The 8,617-nt window shown below is 48.9% G+C and overlaps 1 non-coding gene across 1 annotated transcript; it reads right to left on the reverse strand.

Annotated features, from left to right (window-relative positions):
• Positions 1 to 575: 575 nt before the first annotated feature.
• LOC120925683 lies at positions 576 to 734 on the reverse strand. The gene has a single exon (XR_005746898.1). It is a non-coding gene; the product is annotated as a U1 spliceosomal RNA (small nuclear RNA).
• Positions 735 to 8,617: the final 7,883 nt, after the last annotated feature.

Genomic DNA, 8,617 nt, shown 5'->3' on the forward strand with positions numbered 1-8,617 from the left:
GTGAACACACCCAAAAACTTCACCCGGTGCAGAAATCAATGTGTCCCTCACACACAGTGATCTTCAGATACCCCTGGACTGCCACTCCAGGGGCACATGCACCATAGGCTTTTCGTTCCATATCCGACCCCCCGACCGGCCAGTGCAGCCCTCCACCCCTGCCAGCTAGAGAGCCCTTCAAGGTTTTCTTGAGGAGAACTGCCGCTCAGGTAACAGCCTCCACCAATACTAGCCCCTCCAGACCCTCCGTCAACCCAGCGGATTTGCATGGCTCTACCCTGTCTTATCCCAGGGCATTACCAGCTCCTCCAACCGGATCGCTGACAGAGATAGCACTTACACCAGCCAGCCAGAAGGCCAGACTAGAACTCGGCAAAAAGACCAAGACCAAGCGCAGTACCCATCCTCACCAGAAGCACCCTTCCAGATGGCTCAGACTCAACCATGGGCCGGCCCCCAGTATTCTGTCGGGCAGCACAGCGTAGTCCCTGCTGAAACCATCCTTCCAGGTGCAATGACGTCATTGGATTGCATCCACCCTCCCCATGTAGGAGGTGCTTCAGCGCTCCGCTGACAACTGATAAGGACAGATACCACACCCAGTCCCAGCCAAAAAGCCGAGAAGCGGCAGGGAAGACAACCACGATCAGCACGGCCTAGAGTGTGCAATAGCCGAGCCTCGCCCTGGGAGAACCGCCTTCATGATCATGGTGTCTCCCCTGCCAGGTAAGTATCCCAGAGAAGCTGGAGGGGAAATCCCCCCTCTGCCGCTCTTACCGGGCCTCCCGTCCCACCAGGAGACCCGATCCACGACGCGCCACCTCCGGCACCTAGAGAGAGACTGAATCAAACCGGATTTGATTCAGTCTCTTCAATGCCAATAGCGCCAGATTTAAAAAAATTCACAGTATTCAGAATCGCAGTTTTTGGCGATCAGTATACTTTGAAGTGCAAAGGAGGGATCGGGGGTCTTTTATTTGTGGATTATTGGACATACAATGCTGATCTGACCACACAGGTACCCCTCTTGGCTGTCGGTGCCACTTATCCCAGGAGGAATACCAGGGATGGGGACCTGCCCAACTAATGTTCCATTTGATGGTGGTCATGTGACATTCACAAACCAGTTTCATAGTCAAAGAATTAGGACTTACCAGTAATTAGGCCAAAAATGACCCCAAAATTTGTCAACAGACATACTGAAAGATCTTTAACCTTTGCACTGTATGTTTAATTACAATACATTTTTCTAAATAAAACAGGATTCACTGGCATAAAGATGCTCCTATAGAGCAAAACCAAGACAAGACAAATCAGCAGTTTGCAAAAACCATGAGCAAAAAAAAAGTATACATTCCAGCTTTACTTCTCATGCAGAAGACTACAAAAACCTGGTATTTTAATAACACCAACGCCGGAGCTCTCAAGATTTAACCCTATCAATTCCAGCACAACAGGTAAGATTCATTAGCGCTCAAAGTATGACTCACAAGGAAATAATCCCTTTATCCTTCAATATATATATATATATATACAGGGATTTTTTTCAGGGGGAACTCAGTTCCACCACCTCTGGCTCAGACCCTTTGGTGCCTGCTCACCACAATCACTTGTAAACACAGAAGTCTGGTTTCTGTGTTTACAAGTGACAGCTATGCACTCTGTGTGTAACCCCCCTGAACTCTGTACGCTGTATGTAATGCAATCCTGATATGTAATGCCCATTTAAGACCCTTCTACTGTTTGTGAAATCTGAACGGGGTCATGGTTGAGTTCCTGCACCTATTTTCTGAGAAAAAAAAGCTCTGTATATATATATATATATATATATATATATATATATATATATCTTCAAAGTTATCAAGCAGGAAGGAAACCACCTAAATGCCCTCTTCAGAGTTGTCAGTAAGAATGCAAAGAAAAAAACCCTCTGTTGTCATACCTGGGGGCTTCCCTCCTCTCTTCTCCGCGCTATTGACACAGAGAGCCCTGGGAGGAAGTTAAATTACATTCTGTAACTTCCTCCCAAGGATGCTGCGGAGGAGGGTAGGTGGAGCATTAGGCCACTAAGACCTGCAGCCAGTGCCGCGTTTTTGATTATTGGCATCCATCAGTTGTATTAGGTCCGGTTGCCGGTCTGTCTGAACATCAGGCCAGTCACTGGCAGGTATTATCATAGGGTCAGCAGTGCGGCCGCTTTATGGGGGCGCCAGACCAATTTTCCTCCTGGACCCTGCCCCCCCCGACCCCGTCCGTTCCATAAGACTGGTGCTACACTAAAAAAGTTTAGCGTAAGCCGGCGGGGACTCTTTTTGCGTGGGAGACAGGAAAAGGCTGTTTTTTTGTGCGGGGCAGCTTTTTGCCACCCCCTGCAAAGTGCCACCCTAGGCCTGGGCCTTGTCGGCCTTAGACAAGATACAGTGGTGCTCATGGGTCATTCAGGCAAACCCTATTTTTCAGGGGACTTGCCAAAGCAAGGTTTACCCAAGTAATAGGTGAGGCTCTCCCAAAGGGTGACCCCATGGGAGGGGAGAACCTGACTATAAGGCCATGTTCCCTCCTCCCAAGACTTTCAGGGCAAGCCCAGGGACATACGCCTTATTAGTCAGAAGGCTTTGGCTAAGATCAAGTGTAGTATCTGTTCTTATCAGTTGCCAGTAGGTGGTGCTATTCTAACCCTCCCTAGTACACAGCGAGGTGGAAAGGGATGGCGGTTGGCAGATGCTAAACCTGCTGGCGTGGAGGTGGAAGCCTTCTGATTTGGACGGAGAAACATGCGGTCGAAGCTGAAGGGCTGGGCCTCTGGCCTGGATTTTGTGGTGCCTGCCCCGGTCAGTTGTTCGGAAGAGAACACTAGCTCCTCCTTCCCCTTGGGGGGAGCAGTTAGTATTTCCCAAATGTGATTAGGAGGGAGTGATGGGAGTAGTGGGAGCAGCCTGCTGGCGTGGGCTCTCCCCAATCTCTCAGAGCTCCTACCTTCCTGGCTGGGATGGGTGCTGCTGGTCCGGCTGTGGGCCAGGATCCGTTGAAAAGCCTGTGGAGATAGTGCCCCTGGAGTGGCAGTCCAGGGATGCCGTATGTTCACAAGTGTTTGAGAGGGCACTTTTGAGGCCACAAACACTCTGAAAAGAGTGTTTGTGGAGATGTGGCCATGGTACCACATCTCCACAAACACTATTTTCACACCTGCCTCTAGGGCCGGGCCTTTTGGCTGGGACCAGAGGAATTTTTGTTTCCTGGTCGGAGGGCTGGCCATCAAATTGCACGATGGTCACTTTCCACTCACTCTCCCATCTTCCTTCTCCCCCACTTTATGTCTCTTTTTGTTTGGTGCACGTTATGTACACTGTGTATGATCAGTAGGGTGCCGGTCCTCGGGCCAGCCCTGAACGTCTTGGGAGTGGGTGGACATGGCCTTCTGGCTTAGTTCGCCTGCTCTCATTGGGTCTCCCTTCGGGGGAGCCCCACCTAGTACTGGGAGGGTTCTGTTTCGGCAGACCCTCCAAGGAATGAGGTCCGTGTCGGCTTCGGCTGCTCGGACCACTTGAGTACCTCAGTCCCCGTCTGGAGCCTAACATCCCGGGGGATCAGGGTCAGGTCCTTCCTCACAGGAGGACCACTTGACGCAGCACCCGTTGCAAGTTTTTGTGTTTCACTCTTTATGTGTGTGCACATTTTTTCTGCACCGGGTGGAGTTTTTGGGTTGTGTTTTGCACGGCACAGGCTTTTCAATAGAAAAATCTGTTCTTATCAGTTGCCAGCAGGGGGCGCTATGCTAACCGTCCTTAGTACACGGCGAGGTGGAAAGGGATAGTGGTGGCAGATGCAGAACCTCCTGGTGTGGAGGTGGAAGCCTTCTGATTTGGACGCAGAAACATGCGGTCGAAGCTGAAAGGCCGGGCCCCTGGCCTTCTGGCCTGGATTTGATGCGGTTCCTAACCTGCCAGTTTTTTTAGACGGAACATCAACACCATACTGTTAAGGGGGGTCAAAGAAATTGGCTAGTACCTCTCGAATATAATTAGGTAGGGAGTGAAAAAGGCGATGGCGGAGGCTTGTATGCTTAGGCTCTCTCCCTGAGCCTCCGGAGCTCTCATTCCTTCCTGGTAGGGAAGGGGGCTGTGACTGTCTGGGCTGTGGGTCAGGGTACATTAGAAAGCCTATGGTGATGTGCCCCTGGAGTGGCAGCCCAGGGGTGCGGTAACTGCACTAGTGTTTTTACCTGCACTTTTGCTTTTTGGCACCTTGGTCACGTCACCATACAACCTTTTTTACACCTGCCTTTACGGCTGGGCCTTTTGGCTAGGATCAGAGGAATTTTTGATTCCTGGCCAGAGGGCCGGCCGTCGTATTGCACAATTGTCACTTTTCACTCTCCTTCATCTTTCTTCTCCCCCACTTTCTTTTTATTTATCCCCGTGTGCGTCACTTTATGTCTTTTTTTTTTGTTTGTGCACGTCATGTTCACAGTGTGATTAGTAGGGTGCCGGTCCTCGGGCCAGCCCTGAACGTCTTGGGAGTGGGTGGACATGGCCTTCTGGCTTAGTTCGCCTGCTCTCATGGGGTCTCCCTTCGGGGGAGCCCCAGCTAGTACTGGGAGGGTTCTTTTTTCGGCAGACCCTCCAAGGTATCGGGTCCGTGTCGGCTTTGGTTGCTTGGACCATTCTCAGTCCCTGTCTGGAGCCTAACGCCGTGTGGGATCAGGGTCAGGTCCTTCCTCACAGGAGGACCGCTTGACATAGCGCCCCTGCACGTTTTTGTGTTTCACTCTTTATGTGTGTGCACATTTTTTCTGCACCGGGTGGAGTTTTTTGGGTGTGTGTTGCACACCATAGGCTTGTCAAAAAAAAATCTGTTCTTATCAGTTGCCAGAGGAGGCGCTGAAGCTACTCCCAAGAGTGGGGAGGGTGGATGCAAATCCAATGGTGTCATTGCACCTGGAAGGATGGGTACTACGCCGAGCTGCCCGGCATATACTGGGGGCCGGCCCATGGTCGAGTCTGAGCCGTCCAGAAGGGTGCTGCTGATGAGATTGGGTGGCTGCACTGGGTCTGTTTTTTTTGGAGAGTCTTAGTCCGGCCTTCTGGCTGGTCAGTGTAAGTGCTGTCCCTGTCGGCGATCTGGTGGAGGAGCTGGGTGGTGCCATGCAAATCCGCTGGATTGATGGGGGCCTGGAAGGGCTAGTACTGGTGGAGGCTGTTAGATGGGGTGGCTCTCCCTGAAAAGACCTTGAAGGGCCCTCTATCTGGCAGGGATGGAGGGCTGCACTGACCTTGTTGGGGGGTCAGATATAGGACTAGAAAGCCTATGGTGTATGTGCTCCTGGTGTGGCATAAAATCACTGTGAGTGAAGGTCACTTTGATTTGTGGCACCATGGTCACTACACCAGAACATGCTTTTTTTTTTTTTTTAGCAGTTGTCTCCTGGACTGGACCTTTTGGTCAGGACTGGAAGAATTTTTTATTCCTGGCCGGAGGGCCTGGCCATTGTATTGTACAATGGCCACCTTTTCACTCTCCTCTCCACTTATTCCTCCCCCACTTTCTTATTATTTATCCTTTGTTTGTCACTTTTTGTATTTTTATGTTTTGTACACGGTTTGTTGCACTGTGTGACTGGTAGGGTGTAGGTCCTCGGGCCTGCCCTGAAAGTCTTGGGGGGAGATGGGCTTTCGATAAAAAGAACAAAAAAAATTGTCAGAAGGGAGCATAGCGCTTTGCCAAAATAAATAAGTGCTTTGTGGGTGTCAAAGTGCGAGACAATGGCTGGCCTTGCAGCCAGTATGAAAATTCCAGCCCAGCCCAGGAGGCAGGTGTGGAAAAAAGCATGCAAGGAGTGCTGTGACCAGGTGTCAAATATACTGAATTGCTCCACTATTAAATTGCCACTCCAGAGGCGCAAGTACGGCAGGCTTTTCTCAGCCTAGAAATCTAAACTTATAGAGTTGCCACTACAATAGGAAGTGAGGGAAAATTGCCCAAAGGGGACACCTTTTCAGGTGACAACTGTCTAAGGGGGAATTCCCCTCACTAGAAATTTCCTCTCATTTGCTAGGGTAGAAATTGAAGGGAAATTCGCCCTTGCAACACAGACAGTGAAAAAATAAACTGAAAGGAGTTTTAAATCTTTATCTACTCTATCCACTTTAAATATTATGCATTCAAGGAATTTATGGTCCCTATTGACTCAACAAAGCTGAGTATGTAAGTTTATGGAGCATTGTGACCTTTAACCCTGCGGGGGCTCAGCTCATGCCTGCAGGCAACATAAATACATTCACTGATAAATAACCATAAGAGGGGGCATTTATTATTCCATGTATGAATGGCTTACTGAAAATTGCTTTCAGGTAGACGTTACACAAATAATCCCAAATTACAAAATGTGTGTCTACATGGTGGATCATTACTGTACACCAGCAAAATGTATTTTCCCAGTCCGAGGGTCTGTTCTCATGTTGAACGCAGCTTTCCTTCAGCTATTGAGGCAACAGAGCTCACATGTCTGTGGTTAGCGTCTCAGCTTCCTGTTTAGAGCTGTAAAAATGCGAATGAGTCAGCAAGTATTTCTTGTTTTGACACCTATGAATGATATCCATACATATCTATTTCATAACATTCCCCCCCCCCCCCAAAAAAAAAAAAAAAAAACATTCGAAGAGGAGAAAGAAGAACATCCATTATCACAAATGGAGGCAAAGGACAAACCTCTGGCACACTCTCAGTTGTGCAGATCAGGAAGTATTCCAGTACAAAATGATTGGAAAAACCCAGGGGTCAAGTCCTGGAGAAAAAAGTGTGGGAACTCCCACCCAAGGTCCACTTCCCCACCAAAAAAAAAAAAATGATACGCTCATATTCATAATTACTAAACCGCATGTTTTTTTTTTCCGATCCACTGTACCTTAGTAATCCTTTATGTTATTGGCCGCTTCCTGTATATGGATTCATCAGGTAGTGTGCGGGTATTCCGTCACTTCCTTGATGCCGCAATGTCTCCTGGGAGCTTTTGTCATTTTTGTTCACAGGAAACATTGCGGAGGTCTGCCGTGAGTTATCGCGGGATTTAGAAAGAAGCAAGTTCTTTCTAAATCCCGTGATAACTCGCAGCAGACCTCCACAATGTCTCCTGGGAACAATGACAAAAGCTCCCAGGAGACATTGCGGCATCCATATACAGAAACCGGCCAGTAACATAAAGGATTTCTAAGGTTCGCCTGCCCCTGACAGTGACTCGAGCTGGGCATCGCCGCTTAGTGAAGGATTGGCTCGGGCCGCTCGGCTGCTCTAGTCCTGCAAAGGGAACTGACTTCCTTCTGAGAAAAAAGTGCAGGAACTCCATTCCCACCCGTTCCCGCAGGACTTGAGCCCTGGAAAAACCTACAAGTGATTTGTTTCCTCACCACTTTTCCTTTATACTGGCTTTTCAAAATAATACATTTAGAAGTTGGATAAAAGATTTAGGGATTTACTAAAGGCAATTAGGCCCGGATTCACGTAGGGCTGTTTTACGTTGCGCGGGCATAGCGTATCGTATTTACACTATGCCGCCGCAACTTAGAGAGGCAAGTGCTGTATTGACAAAGCACTTGCGTCCTAAGTTACGGCGGCGTAGCGTAAATGGGCCGGCGTAAGCGCGCGTAATTCACAGTAGGCTTGTAGGGGGCGTGTTGTATTTAAATGAGGCTTGACCCCATGTAAATGCATGGCTGAACGAACGGCGCATGCGCGTGCATGCTCAGTATCTCGTCGTATTTACATCCAAAGATATGCCGGCTCAATGCCTGTGACGTGAACGTAACTTACGCACAGCCCTATTCGCGTACAACTTACGCAAACAACGTAAAAAGATACGCTTGTTCCGACGTCCATACTTTGCATGGGCTGCGCCACCTAGAGACCAGCTTTAACTTTACGCCGGCGTATGTCTTACGTAAACGGCGTAACTAATTGCGACGGGTGTACGTACGTTCGTGAATCGGCATATCTTGCTCATTTACATATTCGACTGGGAAATCAAGGAAGCGCCACCTAGCGGCCAGCGTAATTATTGCACCCCAAGATACAACAGCGTAGGAGACTTCCGCCGCTCGTATCTTGGCCAAATCTATGCGTAACTGATTCTATGAATCAGGCGCATAGATACGACGGCGGCCATTCGGACTTACGACAGCGTATCTGGAGATACACCACTGTAAGTCTTTGTGAATCCGGGCCATAGACTGCACACTTTGCAAAATGCAGTTGCTCTAGAGCTTAGTAAATGGAGGTTAAGCTTCACTTTGAAAAGAAAACCCAATCACATGCAAATAAAATAAAAGTTTTTGGTTGCACATGATTGGATGATGGAAGTCAGCAGAGCTTCTGCTCATTTACTCATTTCACTCACCCCCAATTAATTTGGCCACCCCCTTCCTTTGCACACTCCTCCGACCATGTTTCTGCTGCTCCACACTGTCTACTAGGGGCTTGGGAAGCCCATGCCTTGTGTTGCCAGTAAGAGGGAATGGAGATCAGAGAACATTCATTTGATGATCACTGTTACCTAGTAAGAACCTGGAAGTAATATGTATGGATCATTGTGGCATGGGAAGAAGCCAATGGAGTGCAATGCACT

Source organism: Rana temporaria, chromosome 1 (genome assembly GCF_905171775.1).
Source record: "Rana temporaria chromosome 1, aRanTem1.1, whole genome shotgun sequence".
Taxonomy (NCBI): Eukaryota; Metazoa; Chordata; class Amphibia; order Anura; family Ranidae; genus Rana; species Rana temporaria.